Source organism: Epinephelus fuscoguttatus, linkage group LG22, assembly GCF_011397635.1.
Source record: "Epinephelus fuscoguttatus linkage group LG22, E.fuscoguttatus.final_Chr_v1".
In the NCBI taxonomy this organism is placed as follows: Eukaryota; Metazoa; Chordata; class Actinopteri; order Perciformes; family Serranidae; genus Epinephelus; species Epinephelus fuscoguttatus.
The window spans coordinates 34,685,880-34,709,451 of NC_064773.1; the positions used below are offsets into that span (position 1 = coordinate 34,685,880).

At 40.0% G+C, this 23,572-nt stretch overlaps 1 protein-coding gene and 1 long non-coding RNA gene across 3 annotated transcripts in view; one reads left to right on the plus strand and one right to left on the minus strand.

The window, feature by feature from the left end:
* Positions 1–23,572, plus strand: part of tmtc1 (transmembrane O-mannosyltransferase targeting cadherins 1) — a 301,187-nt gene that overhangs the window by 137,561 nt on the left and 140,054 nt on the right. The gene's annotated exons all lie outside the window — the stretch shown is intronic.
* Positions 2,826–8,871, minus strand: LOC125883037 (uncharacterized). 2 transcript variants are annotated; one of them, XR_007448439.1, is made up of 13 exons: positions 8,565–8,871; positions 7,984–8,076; positions 7,638–7,719; positions 7,437–7,505; positions 7,040–7,192; positions 6,459–6,851; positions 6,075–6,340; positions 5,642–5,875; positions 4,870–5,485; positions 4,593–4,786; positions 4,166–4,330; positions 3,452–3,694; positions 2,826–3,222 (listed from the first exon to the last, which is right to left on the minus strand). It is a non-coding gene; the product is annotated as an uncharacterized LOC125883037 (long non-coding RNA). The 2 variants fall into 2 exon arrangements; XR_007448438.1 differs by having other exon boundaries at positions 5,642–6,340.

Genomic DNA, 23,572 nt, shown 5'->3' on the forward strand with positions numbered 1-23,572 from the left:
GCAGCATCTGCAGTGATGTTGGCCCTGTACCAGACTGTCATAGTGAAGGGGAAGCTGAGCTGGAAGGCAAAGCTGTCAATTTACTGGCTCATCTGCATCCCAACCCTCACCTAGAGTCAGGAGCTTTGGGTAGTGACTGAAAGAATGAGATTGCAGATTCAATTAGTTTCCTCCGTAGGGTGTCTGGGGTTCAGCCTTAGAGATAGGGTGAGGAGCACAGACATCCTGAGGGAACTCAGAGTATAGCCACTGCTCCTTCGTGTCGAAAGGTAGTCGTTGATGTGGTTCAGGCATCTGATCAGGAGGCCCCGGAAAAAGGGACGTCTGGGATGCTTTCCTTGGCCTGCTGCCCCCACGACATGGCCCCCAATATGTAGATGAAAATGGATGGATGGATGCTGAGATTTTGTCAAAAAAAAAAGTGAATCCACACATCCACATGTGGAACCACTTAAAGCAACCCTTACCTATCTTGCATCTCACACAGCTCTTTGAAAAAACTTCAACAGCAACAACTCGTCCTCCCTTGTATGTCCCACCCACCTCTTCCTCCTGCCGCTCATTCGCGGTATGACGAACGCACGCCTCCTCTATTTATGCGTGCGTGGGCACAGGTAAAGAGGAAGAAGAAGAAGTGAAGACGTGAAGACCGTCTTTCTATGGTGAAGACCCAGCGAGACAATGACTCAGAGGCACCGGTAAGTGAAAAACTAACAATTATTTTATTAAATTTCAGTTTAATAGGTGTTACAATATGCCCTCGTAAAGTTCTTTATCTTGGCAGTCTGATGAACTATCAATTTACTGTAAAGTTAGCATTTCATCTCCACGTGTGTCTACAGTCATGTGCTACATTTTTCTGCTGAATTCATACATATTTCCTTGCTCCTTCCTCGTCTTACCTCGCAAACACTGTACCGGTAACGGTAGTGATTATGTTACGAGCGGTTGCAGCTGTTTTGTTATCAGGCTAACGTGTTTTGTCTGCTAACGGTAGCTAACTTTAGCACTCTGCTCAGACATTGTGCTTCAGTGTTAAAAGTGCTTGAACTTTCTTTAATGTTCTCATAAATTAAAATTTTATGTCTTTGTTTTTTAAAATTGTGGTGCTTCTTGGAGGAGAGTGTTAGAGGAAATCCAGACTACATCCCTGAACCTCGCACCGAGGAAGATGATGACTCTTCTGGCGGAGGCACCTCAAAAGGGAAAACACAAAGGCTGGAAAAGGGAGAGAGAAGAGGCCATTTCAGGGGCACCAAAGGCAGGGGCCCAAGAAGACCAGTCCCTTCTAGGGGCAGCCAAGGCAGGAGCAGCAGAAGCGGCAGGAGCGGCAGGGGTCGTGGTGTGACACAGGAATCTGCTGCAGCAGGTACAGATGATGAGAGACCAGGAACCAGCAGAGAAGCTATAAGAGCCTCAAGAAGAGCCAGAGGTCGGAGGGCACGTGGACCTGCTGTTCTCAGTCATGAGGATCTAGTCAGAGTTCAGCAGTTTCAGCAGGACAGGATTGCAGCTGAGCAGGTAAAGCAGTACAGTATTATTATTATTATTGTTGTTGTTGTTGTTGTTGTTATTATTATTGTCTTTGGATGAAATGTCTAGCAGCTTATTTCTTGTTTGTGTTGAAAATAATGCTCTTGGCAACAACATCTATTGACATGAAAATATCTACTCTTATAGGCCAGAATTCAAGAACTAGATCTCACACAGGCTCATGAGCTGCTTCTGACCTGCCTTGAAAGGGACCCGAGTATGATCTTTGACCTGATGGCACACTCACAGGTTCAGGACTCTGCCCAAACTCATCCCACACCTGGGCAACCAGAGTGGTGTGTCTGTGGCAGGTGCAGGGATATGATGAGGGACATAGAAAAGGTGTTGTCGACAAACACCTGAAAACTGTATCTCTGGCCTGCCTCCCATGGATGCCTTTATTTTGCAGTCGGGAGTCCTCCGCATGGCTCAACGCATGTGGAATGACTCCCGAGCATTAGAAGACGCTAATACACCCGGGGAAAGCCACAGGCAGTTCCGCTTTGCTGCATATAGACAGTATGTCATTTGGCAGTATGGTCAACTTGGACAAGGCCACAGAGTTGTTATCCCAAGTTGTTGTGTTTGGAGATTCCGTGACAAGTGCCCAGGCCCAAATGGGATGTACAGAGGTTTTATCCCTAGCCACTATGGTCCTGATGAGGAATAGTTCTGGTTCTTACTCTGCCCTACTCAATGTGTGAATCTTTATGTCCATAATACTGTAATGTTCATTCTCAGTGCCACATATTTTTATTCAGAAAGTATACATAAACAGTTATTCTGTAATATATAATTGAAGCTATTTATTTTATGTATGGCACTTGAATATGCAAAAGTCATTTTTCTGCCTTTGTACAATCACAGAAACTTAAAACAGTCTACCTCATGAAATTACTGCACTATACACTGTTCTGGTGAGTCACATGTCTGCTGCTGTCTTTGAACATGTCTGCTGTTTTTTTTTTTTTTAACTTTTGAAGTCTGTTCACTTGCAAAAAATAGATGTTTGTTTACACTGTTGTCTTGTGACACAAATTGTATTTATACATTTTTGTAAAAATTATATTTTGTCCATTTTCCAGTCTTCAATAAAATCTTATAAAGTATAACTGCCATTTTCTTTACACTTACATAAATCAAATCACATGTATTTATTATGCTTTGCTTACATTATGCAGAAATTCAAGATTTGTTGAACATGACATATTGCTGCTCCCGTGCTTTATTCCCACACCAAATAAAGCACAGGAGCAGCAATATATTGCAACTCCTCTTGATTTTCTGAAGTTTTCCCTTGATGCCAGCAGGATGTGCAGTCTTTAAATTTGTTTCAACTAATTGCCCCTTAGTTTCATATTCCCACTTTCTCTGTATGAACTTAAGTAAAATCGATAAAATCAAATTTGATTATATTATAATTTTTTTTTAATGTTTTATGAACTGTGTGCAAACATTCAGTAAGCCATAACAAACAACATGAGTTGCATAGTACAAAAAAATAACATAAGGCACATTGAGGAAGAGCTTACTGAATATGAATGCAAAACAGTTTTTAAAATACCACATCCAGCTCTTCCTGAGATCCGGGGTTCCTGAGTTCTCCTTCCAGACAAAAGACGGCAGGTTTGATGCCAGAACAAGCCCTGGTTGGTGCAGGGCTCCTCCATTATTGCGGGAGTGGTTCACCTTGACACCGAGTAATAAAATTCAAAATGTGACACTGGACCAACTTTCAAGATTATGTATTACTATCAAGCTAAAAGGACATCAATTTATCTTACACTGATGATGCATTTGTAAACCCTTATAATTAGCTTTATCTAACAGTCTACATATAATGACAACTTATGCTCCTTTGGCAATGAGTGATGTTATCAAAACATACAGTAGGTGGCACAATCACATGTCAACTCACCACGACCTCTGCTGCGCTGACTCTCCAAGAGTTCCTCTGTTGATGGTGCAGGGACACCACTGAGAGGCCCAAGTCGGCGGGGGTTCTTTTCCGGGGCATACCCCTCCCTTCTGCCAACTGGTCCAACTTGGTGCGTAGGATAGCATGCTGGAGGTCTTTGATGTAGTCATAGGTCTTCTTTTCCCTCCTTATGTACAAACAGTGTCCAGTCCACCGCTTTTTTTGTTGTACATTTTGTGGTAACTGACAGAGGACACAAAAATTGCAGTTACTAACTTATGAAGTTATGGTATGTTGATATTAGATGTGTTTGCCTGTATAAGGAGAGTAAAACAATAGCGGGATATACTATCAAGGAGTATAAAAAGAGGGTATTTTTACTTCCGCTAATAATCAATTTTGCAACAGACTTGAGACTGGATCTGACTGTCATGGTTCCCCCAACAACCATGTCAGGACTGGTGGCAAAAAACTCTTCATTATAGCATGAGGTATGAGGCCATGCCACTGGTCAACTGACTTTTTAAAGTGCTGTAAAATGAAAGGTGAACACTCCCCCTGTGCATTTTTCTCATTTCAGCATGATTGTAAGTACAGACACAATACTTTGGCATGATGAGTAGCTTGGTGGGCCTCTTCATGGTGGACTCATATTTATTATTATTGTGTTTTAAAAAAAAATAATTGAGTTGGCATATTTATACATCAACATACCTGTATTTGCCATCTGCCTTTACATAATAGGGTCGGCTGCAATGTTCATTGTAGTCCAGGGCAGCTAACTGTGTTCTGGCTGCATACACAGGTGGTATGAAGGAGTTTCGCTTTGGTGCGTACATCAGAATGTGAGCATGAAATGATTCCAGGGGAGCAGTGGACCTGACAGCACAGATGGAAGAGAAATTTAATTTACAGTTCATTTGGCAGAGACAGTGCTTGTTATTGAACATTTCAAGTATATGATTGGTTTCAGAATTTAAACACACCAGATTATTGCCAAAGACTAGTTTCCATCTGTTATCCCAAATTACACAATAGCTACATTTCTTGACATTCTTTAGAAGGCCATTATTTTATGTAAACTGTTACCAGCACAAAATTTCTGAACAAAAGCTTATTATATTGAAGGTCGATTCATTACCTAAAGGTCAAGTACTTTGGTATTGTCTTTGACCACCTCTCATCCATGATCAGTTCAATAAGTTTGCGGTGTGCAATGCTTCCCTTCGGGATCAGCTCCTTGTTAGTTTTTTCCTCTAACGGGCCATGGTAACAGGCGCCAAGTCCCCACTGGTGTTCCCCAGTGACATGATGTAGCAGTCCTGTCCACATGTCCTGATTAACATGTAATTGTTACATACTTTGATTTGAAAACATAGACAAGACACTTACTAACAGAAATTTCAGTGACAACATACCCAGAAATCCTCCACTGTATTTGCCGCCTTACAGCAGTACCAAAAATGATTGCAGATATCTTTCTTCCAGACAAGCAGTAGCGAGCAGCCTTTTTGGAGGCTGGCCTGGAAATAGAAAAACAGACATTGATTCTACTTCAAGGGTGAACTAACAAATACGACATTTCAGTGGGGCGGCAGTGGCTCAGTCCATAGGGACTTGGGTTGGGAACCAGAGGGTCGCCTGTTCGAGTCCCCGTCCGGACCAAAATATGGAGCGTAGACTGGTGGCTGGAGAGGTGCCAGTTCACCTCCTGGGCACTGCCTACTGCGAATACCCCAACCGCTCGGGGCGCCTCACCAAGGGCAGCCCCCTCACTCTGACATCTCTCCACTTTGTGCATGTATAGGTCCTGTTTGTGCATATGTGTGTCTTTCAGACCTGTGTGTAATTGACAAGCAAGAGTGAAAACATTGAATTTCCCCTCAGTAAATAAACTAAACTAACTAATCTAAAAAAAAATCTTTAAATAGCAGTAACTTATGGTGTGGATTTTTTTGCCAAGATTTTTGGCTCCGTGCCACATGTCCAGAGTGTGCTTGATGCCGCTGTCCTTGTATAGTCCTTTGTCTTTGTCTGGTGAGGGAAAATAGAAATTACAAAAATACATTGTATAATAATTAAATGTAATAACCAGCCGTTGTTTTGTTGCCGGTTGGTTTTTTTCAAATTATTTGAAACCCTTACATTGTATTTCCAACCCCTAATAGATGTATCTACAGAATCACTTACTGAATAGGGATGATATTTGGCTGTGTGCATCAGCGCAGAACTTGATGACATTGAGGTCTTGCATCAGGGTTTCTAATGTCTTCATAAAGGCCTCCTTCTCCAAGTTGACAGACTTCCTCGATGTCTCACGCTTGTCCATAATCACCACGTTGACGATTTTCTTTGTCGCGTTTTCCATGGCAGTGTACGTACAGTATTGCGCACAGAATCCAGGACTGTCCATCCTCGCATCTCCTTAAAATATAAAAGACAAAAGACAAATAGGCTATAATACACTTAATAACTTGGTGGTGCCAGAACATGCATAAAAAATTCGGATGTGTCTTTATCAAGGAGCCTTGTATAATGTGCCACAGATTGTTGTATGTTCTTTGTAGACTATGGGTGTGTGTATAAGTGTCTGTGTGTGTGTGTGTGGGTGGGTGAAACAAACCGACTGCGACAGTTGGTCCTAATGTCTTCACATCGGCAATAACTTTGGCTCTCTTCGCATTCCAGAATGTCTTTATAGTGTCCACACTATGTCAGCAAAGTGTCTTTCACTGATCATCCCCATATTCATAAATTGGAAAAGCAGTTTCACTTCTGTGTAGTTGTTGCTTGAGAGCAAAATATTGGAGGCTATTAGAAAGTCCCCTAACTGAATTTTAAAGGTTGTTGGGAAGACCACCGCCATACGACATGACCTTGAGGACACAGCTGAAAAAGGTACAGGACAGACAACACATGGAAAAATCAACTATGAGAAGTAGGATAGACCAATTACAAAATTTTGTTTTAAAAAATTAATGATATGCGTTCCCAAAACAAGACTTACCCATTCAATAATGGCAGCTGTGACCCTTGACTTGATGTGAATCTCAAAAGGTCCTCGTGCCTGACACTGTTTTTTGGTGCTGGGGTCCTTCGCTTTACACATATCCACTGGTACTGCGACATAATCACAAAGCTGCTTCAGACAGTGATGATAACAATAGAAGCAGGTTTGCCAATTATATCTTCTTCGACTTCAACTGTGATCTCAGCTCTATTTGGGTGACGACTTCTCTTTTTTTGCGGAGGGGGTTGTGTCTCTTGCTCCTGCTCCGGTTCAGAGAGATCTTCATGATGTTCTTGATCTGTGTCGTCTCCTGCATCGTGCACAGTGTCTTCAGTGGTGATTGATGGACATTCTTCAAGGCTGAAGTCAGTATTTAGAACTCTGCCTTTCCTATTAAAAATGAAATTGAATCAATCAATGCAACTGTACAGCACTTTGATGGAAAGTGCTCTATAAATAAAATTATTATTATTATTATTATTATTAATGACATTTATTATTAATAATAATTATAATAATAAATTAATATAAAATAAATGTTTTGACAGGTAGGTATAAAGATTGGGTAATGACCATACCGCACACAAAGACGAGGTAAGTAATCTGGATCATTGCTGTCATCATAGTCAGAGTCTTCCTCTAAAGTGTCATCCTCTTCTGACAGCGACACTGATTGCGTCTCCATGTCCGGATGCCAAGAGGGGTCGTCCTCGTCCTCGTCGTATTCAATGCTGGTGACAAAAAAAGAATACAGAGGGATGGTCAGAAAGGAAAATCACATTACTTCATCAGGATTGTGCTCTTTAAAACAGCAAAGAAATTACAACATTCTTGTTCCAATTAGTAGCTAGCTAGATTCATTTTAAAAACTGTTTCACAGCAAGTTATATTATGTTACGGATACACTGAATTTACAGAAATAATAACCCATAAAAGGAAATGAAAATTCTCCATGCTGTCCCCGAAAAAACTTACATAGAGTTTGTAATATCATTGAATTTGTCCTCATTGATGCCACACAGTCTTTGATCTGCTGATGTAATGCTGCATTCAGAAATAGAAAAAAATATACGGGTTATGTAATTATAAATTTAGATAAGTGAATATATGGCCTGTTTACTTTAAAATAATTGTACTTTTAAACTATTCCAAATTAAAACCTATGTGCCACTGTACCTTGCATATAATGGGAGAAATGAGGTGTCCTCAGCAGAGCAGCTGCCCAAATCCTCCACTCCAGGAACAAAGAAATCCTCCTCTTTTTGACAACATGAAAGTGTCTGTTGTTACCACACAGCACGTATGAGTAGAGATCATTGTTGTGTTCTAGAAACAGAATTTTAATTTCTAATTTACTGATGGGGGTAGGGGAGATGTACTTTCTAGGTTTGATTTCCCCCCAGCAACTTATAAATAATAACAGTTTACTTTTTCACAGCGTCATTTCAAAAGATAAAAACATGTATGATCCATGTTGATGAGCAAACAATAACAACAATAGCAAACGATGCGTTGTGCTTACCGTTCAGAAAGAGATTCCGCAATGGTTGATAATGGTGGTGGAGGAGGCCTTATGAATCCAGGCTTTACTGGAGTCGAAGTTGTTTTTTTGTAACTAAAATACGCACACACACAGTAATGTGAATGGACGGGTTGTTACAGTGGAAAGTTCAATTCTGGTAAACAGTACTTTTTCCCAAGCATGGAAGAAGCGACAAACATACGAGAGATGCAGGCGGGCTGCCGCATTAGCAATCCGGCTCTTCTGAAGCCGGGCTACCGGGCTGCAGTGAGAGATGCTGCGGGATGCAGCGTTACTGCTAACGCTCCTCTGGGCCCGGCCTGCTAACGCTGCTGCTGGCCTGCTAACGCTATGTATATAGTATACATTGCCACTTCACCTCAAGATTAATAAGAGAATATTGTGACCCCCCCAGTGTTGACATGAAATTAGCGCCAGTGTTTACACGCAAAGGTTTACCCAGCATTAGCTACCTAATTAGCTGGAGCTAGGTCCGTTAGCAATATGCTAAACTTGATCCGGAAATTGTAACGTTACAACAAATACAATTAAACGTGTTATATTAGGCAAAATAAAAATACCTGTCCAGCAGAAACTCCGCGACCATCTCGTCCCTTTTTAGCTCTGGATGAAGCTTCATCAGACTCCTCCATCGCTCGAAAGCAGAGCCGATGTTGACTCGTGTTTTGCCTCTTGTTGCATCAAGGTGTCTCTTCGTAGTGGCTTTTTCTAAAATACTCTTCCTTTTGTCGACTGATTTCCCTGTGGGAACAGCTGGAGGTGGCAGCGGTGGTCCACTTTTGTCGGTCATTGTTGGTCAAAACAGTTAACAATCTCCATTACTATATACAGCAGCTGCTCTGTGGATATATCCAAAACAGACTTGTTCTTCCGTGTCGGGGGTGCACGAGCAATTACGTAAGTCGGAAGCAGATAACAGGCAGGTCGCTCGGCATATCATTGTATTCGGTCCGAGGACAATGATTGGTCAGAGTTTTTACAGAACCATATGAGAATGGAATAATGATGAGTTTCTATTCCTGGTGGATCACTCTTACATTTTAGTGTGCTATCACCTTATTAATAGCATTTTTACTTAAACAAAGAAATGTGCAAAATGTCCACAAAGGTAAGGGTTGCTTTAAACCAGTGGTGTGCCAGTCTTTCTTCCCTTTTTTTTTTTTTTTTAACCTATAGGCCAATTCTAAGTGGTCTGTCACTTTAACTACCAGGTGGCATGTTGTTGTTGTTGTTGCCTTTACCACTCCGATATACCACTCCCCAGCAGCTTATGTCACTTCTGACATATGCCGCCACTGTACATGACATGCGTCTGCAGGGCAGCAAATGAACCAAATACAGTTTAATCTTGACTTTAATCTGTTTTCACAACTTGAAGAGAAATTCTTGAGTAGGATGTTGCTGAGTTAAGATGGTGGGACAGGACACGGTGAGAAATGGCCAATGAAGAGTCGGGACTAAAAAGAAGTACAAATAAGCTTTATTAATGTCTGTCCTGAATGAAGCTCTGATGTATATTATGACTGTTTCAATAAATCAATCAATTTTATTTATACAGCCCAATATCACAAATCACAATTTGCCTCACAGGGCTTTACAGCATACGACATCCCTCTGTCCTTATGACCCTCGCAGCGGATAAGGAAAAACTCCCCAAAAAAACCCCTTTAACGGGGAAAAAAAAACGGTAGAAACCTCAGGAAGAGCAACTGAGGAGGGATCTCTCTTCCAGGACGGACAGACGTGCAATAGATGTCGTACAGACTGTTTCTATCCTTAAATGTCACAGAAGTGTATCATCAAACGTGTCCAGAAATGAAACAACATTATATAGGTTATAAATGTTAAAGGACACCCTTGACTATCCTTGTTTTTATCAGATATTTATTAATTTACATAATTTAGCCATTTCAGGTCATCACCGCCGACTTGGGCCTCTTGTCATTAGCATGATGTTAACTGCTGATAGCATGCAGCTTCGCTGTGTGTGTATAGAGTTCACTACAGAGCAGTATCTCAGTCTTAGGCTGCACTGGCCCTGTCGTGTTTCAGCCACAGTGGCGGTGTACGTATAAAAAAACTGTGCGGAAGATGAGGAGGAGAGGAAATGCCACTCAGAGAGAGGAATGTAAGGAATTTCGGCTGCAAGTGGTGCACCAAAGGGTTTAAATGAGCTACAGAGTGGACAGTGAGAGGCTGAGCAGATAGAAACACTGGACTTCATCTTTAACAGTCTTACCGTTGACTTCTTCATGTGTGTGAAGAAGCCAACCTTTCCTCAAAACAATCAACCACACTCAATTTTCTGTCTTACTTCCTACCTCCCCAAGCACACCTCCTCCCCTCCATTCACCCTCCACTGTTGCCACGGTCACAGTTGTCATGGGAAATTACCATCCCATTATGCCGATATACAGAATCGTATTTCCCATGATCCTGTGGGAAAAGTTGTGGCCCGAATTTGAAGATGCCAACATCTGTCTATTTGTCTCTCCCTCTCCCCTGTGTGTGTGTGTGTGTGTGTGTGTGTGTGTGTGTGTGTGAGTGCGTGCGTGCGTGCGTGCGTGCATGTGTTTGACTTTCTAGTGTGAAACCAATCTTCTCAGTGTTGCTCCATCTGTCTGATTTTTCCCAAAGACATAGAGGGTTGCTTTGCATTTCCAGCCCTGGAGACCAGTGTCTCTTCACTACAGCCTCTCTCATCCTCCGGTGGTGGATTTTAATTCATCCAACCAGAAAAGATGTATTCAAATCATAGCCTTTGTCAGGCGGCACACAGCTTTTCATCAGTTTCGGCTCAGCAACACTTAAGTAAAGCAGTAGCAACACTTAAGTAAAGCAGTATACCCGTGAAAGGGGCCATGTAACACCCATCTAATATGGTCTTTCTATTTAAAATGTTGTAAATGCACAATAGAGCTATTTATTGCTTCTTATGTTAGTTCATACATTTTACATCTGTGTTATTTGTTTTCTCAAGTTTTTTCAAGCAACCTCCTATAAAGAATATCTGCGGAGTCATTTTTAGTTGATACATTGCACATGCGTATGGGTGCTGTTAAACAGAAATAGCTGTGAAGGAGTGCCATGGTTTAGAAAGTTTGGGAACCACTGCCACAGCTCAACTACTGAGCTCTGGCTGATGAATCTCTCAATAAATCTCTTATCTTTGTTTTTATGAGTTATTTGTAAGACTATTAAAGCCAGATAAATACTGATGGTGGTTGGACAACTGTGTAGGTCATGGCATTAAATGAAGTCAAGCCACCTAGTATCTGCTCTTTCAGGGGTGAAAACTTGTCACTGTTAGGCAAAAATCTCAATGAATGAGGTGTATATATGGTTTAGTGATGTAGGATAATATCAGCATGTCATCAGAATCGGCCAGTATCGGCTTTAAAATGAGATCAGCCAACGTGCTTTTTCTTGTCTTTCTTAATAGATTAATTATTACATACATTGAAAAGTATTCTATTTCATGTCTCCATCTGCTGGTGGGCCATCATGATAAGAGTAAAAGTGGCTATATTGGCATCAGTTATCTGTCAAATTAGTTGTTATATATCAGCATATCAAATATCAGCAAAAAAATCCAATATCGTGCATCCCCAATGTGGTCAGCCTCCAGTGGCGGGTTGTTGAAATAAACCTACCCAACTATAAACTCTCACCACTACAACACATAAGTATGTGTACGTGTAAACGGCCTCTAACTGCAACAACTATCAGTGGAACACCCCGCACCTGGCCTTCCACCGTTTTTTATATATATATATATATGTATATATATATATATATATATATATATATATATATATATATATATATATATATATATATGTATATATATACACATATATATATATTTATTTATATGGCCTCTTGGATTTATATCAGAACTGATTACTGCTTTAGCATTAAAATATATATTAAAATAGCCTATACAGTGGTGGAAAAAAGTTTTCGGACACCCCATGCATTTGTGAAATATTGCATTAAGAATCACTCTTAGGTCTTCAAGTGCAATTTTTTTTAGTACAGTCACAGCCAAAATACTAAATAAATCCTAAAAAAGCCATTAAAAACTTAAAATTGATTGGTTCCATAAAAATACATAAGAAATTTTGAGTTTTGGGTCATTTTGGTACCAGTGATGAAGGTCGTTCTTTTTATTAAAAGACACAATTTTTGTTGCCAAGCTTCGTGTCTACATAAAGCCAGCACATTTGAAAGTTCTTCAGACACAAAAATGGCTAAAACAAGGAACCTAACGCAGGAAACACGCCTGAAGATAAAGATTCTCAGCCAGGAAGGGTACAGCTGCCGCCAGATAGCCAGGAAGTGCAGATGCAGTCCTTCAGCAGTTGGATACACTCTGCAGAAATACAGACGAAGCAACAGCTTGGAAGACAAACCAAGATCTGGGCGTCCAAGGGTTTCTTCAGCAAGAAATGACCGCATCCTGATCCGCATGTGTAGGCAAAACCACCGAATGACATCACAGGAGCTTCAGCAGCAGTGGTCAAAGCAAACTGGTGTCCAGTGTTCCACCCGCACTGTACGTGGTCGACTTTTAGATCATGGCTTAAGGTCCTACAAGGCTATCAAGAAGCCCCTGATCAATGAGAGACAGAGGTTAGCCCGGCGTCGTTGGGCCCAGGCACACAAGAACTGGACAGCCAGGAATTGGAAGAAGATTTTGTGGTCAGATGAGTCCAGTTTCCAGCTTTATCTTCCTCCTACTAATGTGAGGGTACGCAGAAGGCCAGGCGAAGCATTATCTCCAGCATGTACAGTACCTACTGTCAAGCATGGTGGAGGCAATATCATGGTTTGGGGATGCATGAGTGCTGCTGGTGTTGGTCATCTCACTGTCTGTGATGGCACATTGAACTCTACCAAGTATTGTACCATTCTCGAAACCCACATGCTCCCTTCTGCGCGTGCACTGTTCCGTCGAAAAAAAAAAACTGGATGTTTCAACAAGATAATGCCCCTTGCCACACATCCAAGGCCAGAAGAACTTGGCTGCAGGAGCACAGTATCCAGGTCTTAGAGTGGCCAGCTCAATCCCCGGACATGAGCCCCATTGAAAATCTGTGGTGGATTATCAAAAGGTCTGTTTCAAAGCATAAACCAAAGAATTTAGAAGAATTAAAAGCAGTAGTTCAAGAAGAATGGGACAAGATTACCCCTCAACAGTGTGAAAGGCTCGTGGGGAACATGTCAGCCAGGATTAGAGCTCTACTACGTGCCAGTGGCAGGACTACTAAATATTAATTTGATGATGTGATGGTTTATTTATTTTTTGTTCAGTTTTGAACACATTCTCTGTTATTTGTTGACTTTGATACCGACAATGTTGAAAACTGACATATTGAAACTGTCAAGAATTTAGTTTTGTTAGTTTTTCTTGTAAACAATAAACAAAAAATATAATTTGTATTTGTTTGTATCTGTCTAATGCAGCCACACCTTTTGAAATACAAAAAAGATTTTTCCACAGATATTTCATGATAATATTTGAGATTGTGTAAAATTTTAAGGGTGTCCGAAAACTTTTTTCCACCACTGTATATTATTATTATTATTATAGTATTATTATTGTTATTACTGTCCCCTTACTGTACAAACTGTAAATAAATCTTTATTCCTGACTATGTGACATCGTCATTAATGTGTTTCTAGTTAAAATATTGATTTTTATTTATTTATTTTTTCTTTTTGATAGATTGGCTTATGGGGTGATTTTGAAGGAGTAATTAAGTTAATCTTCTTGTAAGTGGATGTAATATGTAGAGATGCCATCTAGGCCGTTTTTCTTCGTTTTGTTTTTTTTTTTAAAGTCTGTATTTTGTTTTACAAAAATGTGAAAAAGCAGCTGTGACCAAGCTATCACGAGGTGAGTAGCATTGTAAGCATAATTAATAGCGATATACTTCAGTTTGTCTGTGTGTTTTTGTATGCAAGCAGGTCTGCTAAGGTCTGCTGACAGTCCAAAATGGCGGCGGTAGGACGAAACCATAGGCGAGTCTGTTGCTATGGGGCGTTCTATTGAGCTTCGCCTCTTGGCATCCATGCTCTTTGATACGGCTACGTCAGTAGCAGCCTCCTCAATCGATACGAATCAGCCATGAATCCTTAGATGAATTGATTATAGAGTCATGGATTCGGGTATCGTGAGACTAGCAATCGGTTGACTGGCTTTAACAGTTTGCATCTCGAAAACAACATGGGAGCCGGCCGGCGGCATGCTCTGTAGCAGGCATTACTGACAACGATAATGGATGTAAACATCAGCGCCAGCTTGACCGGTGGAGCTGAGGAACAGAAGCTAATGCTGGTTGGATAAACCAGGGAGCAGCCAAGCCGCAGCAGAAACTCAAGGCGAATCCTGCCGGTTGTGGGTTGAACGCGGAGTCACAGACACAAACAGAAATATGTATTCCTGTCAAATACGGCAGCGCCTGATAACGGCTTACCAGCCGGCGACTGACAAGCCCGGCTCCACGTCCAAGAAGTCTTCATCGGTGTCATGACTGCCCAGAAATACCAGCAAAGTCCTGGCAGCACTCAGGTATGTGATGTGTCAGAGGAGAAACGAGCAGTTCATATTTCCACAAACCTCAGCGCACTTTAGGGACTGTTCTTTACTTGTCAGGGGAGGAGGGTGGCTGGTTGTTTTTTTATTTTCTTTATTTATTTTATTTTGATCCCTTATGTTAATCACTTATTGATACTGTTTTTGAAGTATGAATAAGTCAATAAGTAATTTATTCCATTGAAATATCATTGATGTATTATAGAAAAGTGATTATCTTTTTATAAATGACAAACAGAGTGTAGCAAACACAGAGAAATAGTGTGACATGCTGTCAGTGATAACCTGCTAGTCATCACAGTCCATGATATCAACTAATAACAGGAGATGTCAGATTCTGCCTCTGCATTGCATGTTATTATTGTATTCTGCTTTATGTTTATATTGTACAGCGTTATGATAAACTTTATTCCAGACTCAAGTCCATATAAGGTACATACAAAAACACAGACAATACCATAAAAACAACACAACAAGTAGGTTTAAAACACTTACATTTTATTTAAAGTTCACTTCACTTAAAGTTTAAAACTTCTTCTCATTTTTATATTGATCCCATCCAACAAAATGATGTTCATTCAGCAAGTCTTTTTTTGGTCCATGTCTAAAAATAAATACATTTGACATGTGATTTTGTTGTTGTTTGTCTTTTTATTTTATTTTTGCCATTGCCATACAGCAACAATGCTTGGGGATGTGGTCTTTTACAAATTTGAAAATACTGTAAGAATGTCACTTTTATAGAATTGGCTTCTTTATTTTATAATGTATGATTAATGTCTACATCAACAAATGTTAACCATAGAATCGTATCAGATTGTATCGTTCCTACACTGTATCGAATCGTATCGAATCGTTCTGTATTAAAAATATATCGTTTTTGAATCGTATCGTAACCCGTCTATCTAGATACGTATCGAATCGTCTATCACAGAGAGATTCCCAACCCTAATATTAATATTAATAGGCTAATTAATATTACCTACAAGCTATTAAACATTCCACTCACATGACATGCAGGACAATTAATGATGGGCAAATGTGTTTGTGTGTGTGTGTATGTGTATGTGTGTGTGTGTGTGTGTTCAACACGTGTGGTTCTGGACATGAGCAGCTGCACATTTAACAGCCACACATCACCGACAGTCCGCTGAACAACGCAACAGGTTGTGAAAGAAATAAACTTAATTACAACATGATAGTTTCGGGTCGACACAGGATGACGTCATCAGGGCGAGACGGGAGTAACTAAACATGCTCCGGTCGACCAGCAAACAATGTACTTTTTATAGTGACTTTATACTGCTTGCTTACTAATTTTTGTGTTTTTGGTGTCTGGAACATCTGTACCGCCAAAACTGGCCATTAAAGTGTCAGTCCATCGGACAGAAACGGGACTCCCACTGTGTCACTGTTGGCAGTAAAGCTACCATCATGCCAACAAAGGAAGGCGACACCACTACAAACACTGTGGATGATCAGCTCTCCAGAGTTGATATCAAAGATATAATAAGCAAGCAGATGGACATCCTATTTCTGGACACCAATTTTGTCAACAAAATCAGCAAAATACTGATGGATTCCCTCATAGAACCTGTTAAAAAGGCGATCGCAGAGTCTATCACGGAGACGGTAAAGGAAACCCTACAGTATGAACTAAAAGACACGGCTGATAAACTATGTGAACTGCAACATATGACGATTTGATTGATAACCTTGATGAACAAGAACAGTACTCTCGACGAAATTGCCTTATTGTCTTTGGTATACCTGAAAAGAGAGATAAGGATACAACCAAAGTTGTTTGTGACATTTTTAAGACCAATCTCAAGATAGAGGTGCAGCCTACAGAGATTGACAGGAGCCACCGCCTTGGTCAAAAGCCTGAAAACCCGAAGGCTAAACCGAGGGGCATTATTGTCCAGTACTTGTACTGGACATTGAATTGATTCTTAAATATCTGTTCTTATTCTCTGTAGAAGTAGTTAGGAAATGGAACTTAGATTAGTTTTTAGTAGAGTAATAGGAAGTAACATGAGGTCTTGTATTTTGGTCTTAGTTCTTTTCATCAGTCACCCAACATTGAATTATTGTCTCAAGTTTACATTGTATGGGATCAAATGATCTAGATTGAACTGTAGATTATGATAAGTTTGAACAGCTTTGCCTCTACAGTGATGGGAAGCTAAATTGTAGGCAGTTTTTGCCAGACCAGATGAAACACTTAAATCATAAAGATCTGCAAATGAATCTCAATGATGAACTGATCAAGGTTGATACTTAAAAAGCTTTTTAAGCTTCCTAGGTTGTCCCATTTCACATAATATAATAACTACAAAAATGAGTATGTTGTACATGATTTTAACAGGAGTGTGAATAAAGAAACGATGATGATGATGATGACGATGATGATGACAGTCTTGCACGAAATATCATTAACAATACTCTTTGTAGTCACGCAGACATGTGAATTACAGCGTTTCATTGCAAAGAATGCATGTAATGGGTACACTTGCGCTGTTTCTCCACCATCTCATTCAAATTAGCCAGATGTAGGGGGCAGGTATTTATACATCATGGCGTTCAGCTGAAAAACTCTTCCGGATAGGAAGCTCTCGACCATCCTAGCTCGTAATTGCTTAAAGCTCCTCGCTGCACAAATAAGAGACTTGAACCTCGGACGACTTCTGGTTCAAGCAAGGAGCTAGCAGTAGCACTATAAAAATAAGAGACTTGGGATGGACCCTTAGACCTCTGCCGACCTCACCAGGAAAAAAAACCAAAACAAAACGTAAGCACCATCTAGTGGACTGGAAAAGCAATTGATTTTATTAGTTTATTATTAGTACCAAATGTGGTATTAAAATGTGTATTTGCAAAAATTAATAATCTAAATAATAAAAGACTGATACTTGGCATCTGTTTATTGATACAATATTGCCACACAAAATATCACCATAGTATGCTGTATAGATTTTTCCCCCACCCCTGGTACGTATTTAGGATTGTGCTCAGTTTAACTCTTTTATATACTGTTGGGTAGTTTAATCTACAGCAATGCATCATATTCTATAAGATCATCATATGTTTGTAGCATGGCTGTCCTTTGAGAACCACATATTGCTATAAAGTCAGATAAAAGTTTTCAGCTTTGTGACAAGACATTTTACAGCTGATCCAAGAGGTTGGTTTTTTAAGAGAGTTCATTCAGCAACACATAAAAGAACACCTCATTTTTCAGTTTTACAAACTTTCAACATCAACACTTAAGGAGATAGCCTACATGGTGTTCACTTAACAGCAATGGGATGGAAAAACTGGAATCTGAAAAGTAACTAAAGCTGTCAGACAAATCTGGTGCAATAAAAAGTACACTTTTAAATGGAGTAGAAGTTTAAAGACGCATAAAATGTAAACAAGTACAGTACTGGAGAACATTCCACCATTTCTTTATGTCCGTTTATATTTTATGCAGTTTTATGGCCATTAAAAAAAAAAAAAAAATCTAAACTGATTACCGTTTGTCACCTTTTTTTTTTTAACCCCCAATGAGTTTGCACCCCTGTCTTTGCTTGGGTGAATGTAGGACTCAAAGAAGGTCAAAGAACCATGCAAGAACATTTCTGATACAAGCAGTAACTATTTGTAAGACTAGTGGAGCTAGATAAGCAAGGATGACAGCTGGACTGCTGAGGAGGCCATGGCATTTTGATGAAACTGTCTATCAGTCATCAAAATACATCCTAGTAGCAGGCTTACCACTTTGAGCTGGTGTTGACTGTTGCCCTGGTTGTTATGATAGACGTCATTGTATCAGCTTTAACTCACTGAAGTTCTGAAATTCTGGATTTTACAGGGAGCCAGTGCAGAGAAGCTAAAACAGGAGAAATATGATCTTGTTTCTTAGTTCCTGTTAGTACACGTGCTGCTGCATTCTGAATTAGCTGGAGAGTTTTTAAGAACTTACTAGAGCTACCTGATAATAGAGAGTTACAGTAATCCAGCCTTGAGGTAAGGACTGGCAAAGCTGGAAGAAATCTAGAACATATTTTCTACAACAGCGTGAAAAACGTCAACCTCTGTTTACATAACTGCACCAATGACATGTTCTCCCACACAGCAATGGCCTGGCTATTGGGAGCAACATGGGGTTCTGACTTAGTGTCTCGCCCAACAACACAGTGACATGTAAGACAAGACAAGATAATTTGTTCAGCACCTTAAACAACAAGCTAACTCAAAGTGTGTTAAATAAGACAGAAATACACTAACAAGAGATACAAAAGAAATACAAGGAAATAAAAAAAGACAAAATAAGAGTAGGTCAAAATGGTGGTATAAGGCTGGGCTGTGTTTGGACAATGTGCTTAACTGTGGCCAAATTGTTACACAGATAATGGCAGTGTCTATAATGTGAAGTCTTGGATATTGAATGTTTATTCTTAATTTTCTGTAGTGGTCCCAATAAAATTTGTTCTTGAGGTGTACTGAAGTAGTACTATTTGGATCATAGTCTTGTCTTGGTATTTCAGGCCAATTAGGATCCCTCCCTGTGCTTGAAAGGTTTTTATGCCTCCGCGGCAGCGAAAGCTGTGGCAGGAGGCCGTCCCATGCTTGTGAACACAATGGGCTCTAGTTTCCCGGTGCGGCGCAGGGTGGCGAACCCCGCGCAGAGCTAGTTTCGAGCAGCGCAACTCGAGGTGCGCTCAGTTTGGTAGTTTGGCAGACCAAGGTGCATTGAGATGGGTGTGGCGGCACAGCAGGGGGAGGTGTCGACAGATCCAGCTTGGCGCAGTGACAGTTTCGTTCAATTAAGCAGCTCCTCTGACATCACAAATTTGAGTTTGAGTTGTTCATGTTTACTGAGGCTTTTTTTTCTGGGTTCCTGCCGCCCCCCGGCCCCCTCCCCAGCCTTACTACTCTCTGGGGGAGATGGGCGAGTTATCACACATAATATGAACCCCAAAACACGCTGTAGCGTTATCTTGTCTAAACAACAAAAGCTCTCTGGTGCCCATTCAACTACCACTACACTACTGAGAGGAGTGGATGTTGAGAAAAAAAACATGAACAACAAAAAACAAATCTGTGTTGAAATCAGCAGGAGGAGAGCTAGTTATTGTTACCTCTAAGCAGCCGGTGGCCACAACCAACAGCTCACAGAGGTTACATTGATTTACATTGTGATGATTTCAAACTCTATTTAGTAAAAATTAGAACTGGGCAAAGGTAAATTATAACATTCTCTTGATGTGTTGAATGTAATTTTATAAAATGTAGCTTTTGGTGGTAAATCGTAAGTGCTAATATCATAGGCAACTGGACTTGCTTCCGTTTCTTGAAGACATTTCGCCTGTCATCCAAGAAGCTTCTTCAGTTCTAAATGACTGGTACGAAGTTGGAGGCTATAAACCCTGTGTGGGTGGGAACCCTTGCAGAGTCGTAGGGGTCACGTGAGCTCTTAGTTTCAGAGTCGTTAAGGTCACAATGTGAGTCACTGACCCACCTGACCACCATGTGAGTCGTTAGGGTGATAAACTTTAATAAATCCAGCTGTCTGAAGGAGAAATTTGTTGATGTTTTCCCAGCAAAATAAAATAGATATTTTGTTGTGGGAATTATGATGTATCATACAGGCCTATGAAAAGGTCTATGGTTGACCCTTAAATTGGATCATCGACAACAATTTACCTTCTGACTTAAAGGTGCTGTATGTAAGAATGTGGCCAAAATGGTTACTGCACTCAAATTCACCGTTATAGCAAGTCCAGCTTCTCTGCTGCTAATGCTGCTGCCGGGATACAGCGAAGGAGCCGGCTGCTAATGCTATGTAATGGGACACTGATAATGCTGCTTGCGGTGCTGCTGTAGCTCAGTCGTAACTGTAACTGATGCTGAGACTCTACTGACTGCGTGACTGGTAGACGGCGGTGGGTGGCACAACAGGCCAAAACACAAATTCGAAACATAAACATGATTTGCGGACTGTAAAATATTTTTTTAAATGCAAATATTCTGTCCTATTGTTGTCGGTGAGATCAGTATGTTATATGAACATTATTCCTTAGTCTCTGTGACATATTAGGAGGATTTTATGACTATTTGCTTTAGATTTCTTACATATAGCTCCTTTAATTTTTACATGATAAATAAATGTATTTTTATCATTATTTTTTTTAGCATTATTAATTATTATTGTTATCACTAATTAGCATTATTTTATCATTATCATTAATTACATTTTAGCATGCCATCTGATACTGTCACCCCCTGCAACTATTGTGAAATGGTTCAGTCCATCTGAGCTAAGCCAAAATGCCTTACCAAAAATCAGGAGCTCCAAAAAGAAAAGCCAGGGTATAGAGAGAACAAGAGACAATGAAGGAGAAAACAAGTTAGGACCAAATGTCAAACAAAAAATTAAAAAAAAAAAATACAAGTGAAGAAGCAGCAGGTTTGGCAGTTAAAGCTGAAGGTGAGAGGTGAGGCAGCCTAATCTTTAGTAAGTAAAAGCAATAAACCTGCTGTATCACACTCAGTTTTAAAGCAGTGGCACACAGGCATCATATTAAACTAGAGGACCTAAGGTATCCATTGGCACCAACCATGTTATGCTATCTTGTCAGAAATGGGGGCCAAGTAGTGCTCCAAAGTTATGCTAAATTTTGACAAGGGCAAAGAGGAATATTGCCATTTTTCCAAATTGGTGTATTTAAACATTTTTTTCATACTGGGGTTCTTGAACAGTTTAGACGTTACATTAATTGGGTTTGACTGGAAAACTGAGAGTTGACAGCCATATACTCTTTACACAATTTTAGTGCTGCACACAATCTAACCAATATTTGATTAAAGTAGTCCTCAAGATTGAATTAATAAATGAAGAAAAAAATATGTTTACTTCTGATTTGATCTTGTGATTTAATGCTTTGCAGTTATTTCTTCAATCAGTGTTTGATTTTAGTTTTCTTTAATCATTCATCCACATTAACTGTGGGTGAGGGGCCCACTTTTCAAAATGTTGTCCCCCTGCCCATATTTCTTAACGGCTGACCTGATCATTTAGTAAAAGGGCTCTTTTTTTTAAGATTTAGTTTTTCATGTGACAGTTGTTTCATAAATGTGTATTATTGAATTTGTGCTCATTCAAAGGTAGTGTAATGAAGGATAGAGTGACATTTATTTTTTTTATAGTGTAGATTTCTGTGTTTCCCTGGCAAAAAAAGAAGAGTAAATAACAACAAAACAAAAACAAAAGAAACACCCATATAAAAACATTGGTATAGGCTATTGGTGAAATTGCTATTTTTAACATTGGTATCAGTATTGGCCCAGAATTTCAAAATTGGTGCATCTCTAGTTTAATAAGAAAGTTTATTTGTACATTTTACAACATATTCAATTGTAATTCTATTTTTTTCAGTGGTTATTGGTTTATATGATTATTATAACACATGTTGCCAGACCAATGCGTTTTGGCTTGTGACTTTCATCAGGCCGCAAGCATGACCCTGATAGAGGTCACAAGTGGGAACGCTTTGGTCTGGCAATAAAGTTAAAGTTGTTATAAATACTACAATTGCTGCTGGAGTTTAGCTATCTTTGAGAGAGAGAGAGAAGCTTATGTTTCCAAATATTGCTTGAACTTTCTTAGGCTATAGAAATAATTAGGGATACATAATGGTATCAGTACGTCCAGGGGCGTGGCCACCGGGGTGGCTGGGGGTGGCACTGGCTACCCCTGGAATATGATTGGCCACCCTGCCTGGCCACCCCCACCAGAGCTGCCAATCAATTTGTCCGAGTTTGTGTTGTGATAATCTGCAGTATTGTAATTCACGCCGACTGGAAAGCATTGCTTTTGTAGACCAAAATATACAAATAGAGACTATTTGGGTCTGTGGGCTCAAACAAAATGTAAGTCTTGATGACAAAATATGTCTCTCTGACGTAATTTGAGGGGGGGACACAGGGGACATGTCCCCCGCACTTCCCGTATCTGTGCCCTCCGTCCCCACTTTTTTTTTTTTTTTAACAGCCGTTACAACCGTTCAGTTCGTTTTTAACATGTGGTAACGTGTTTTTCCGAGCTGTCTTTAAACGCACCATGAGTAGGTGGCGCCAGGCGCATACACATGCTGTCATGTTGTGGTTAGAATCAATGGCACACAGGCGAGGGGTGTGCTGCTGGACAGTGCCGCTGTGTTAACTATGTTCAGCAAACCAGCCAGCAAGAAGCAAAAAACCTTGCAGTTTCTTCCAAACAAACTGTGTAAGTTGAGTAATGCTGTTTGCATGTAGACAATGTTAGCTAAATGATGACTAATTAATAGATGCCAGTGTATCAAGTTAAGCTAGTTAACAAGAATACTAATGTTATTGTTACCTATGTTAAATTGCTTGCTAGCTAGTTTGATGCTAGGAATAAACCCACTCCTCCTTAATCAGAACTTGTGCTCACTATTGCTTTGCACATATTTTTTTTTTAATCTTTATTGCCACAATAGAAAGAGCAGGGTCAGGGAGGAGAAAGTGGACCAGAGGCCAGCAAGGATGATCATGCAGGGTCTTCACAGGTGAGAAAAGAATATAACTGGCTGAGAAAAATATCTAGAGCATAAAAGTGACTTTGCGATCAATTTCCACAGCTATGTCACCACTACTATTCTTAATCCTATTATAAATTTTACTTTGCACATTTATTATCTATATTATTGCAATAGATAGAAGAGGGACAGGGAGAAACCAGGCAGGTATCAGGACAGGGACCTGACAGCAGCACCAATTATCAGCCCAAGGCTTCACAGGTAAGGAGAAATTATAACCTGCTAAGGAAATGTCTAGAGGATAAGAATGACTCTAAGATTAATCTTCACAGCTATTTCAGAACTACTCTTATTTATACTCTAAAATGTTTTTGTCTGTATTGCAATAGCAATACTACTGCATTATTTGTGTTTTTAAAGG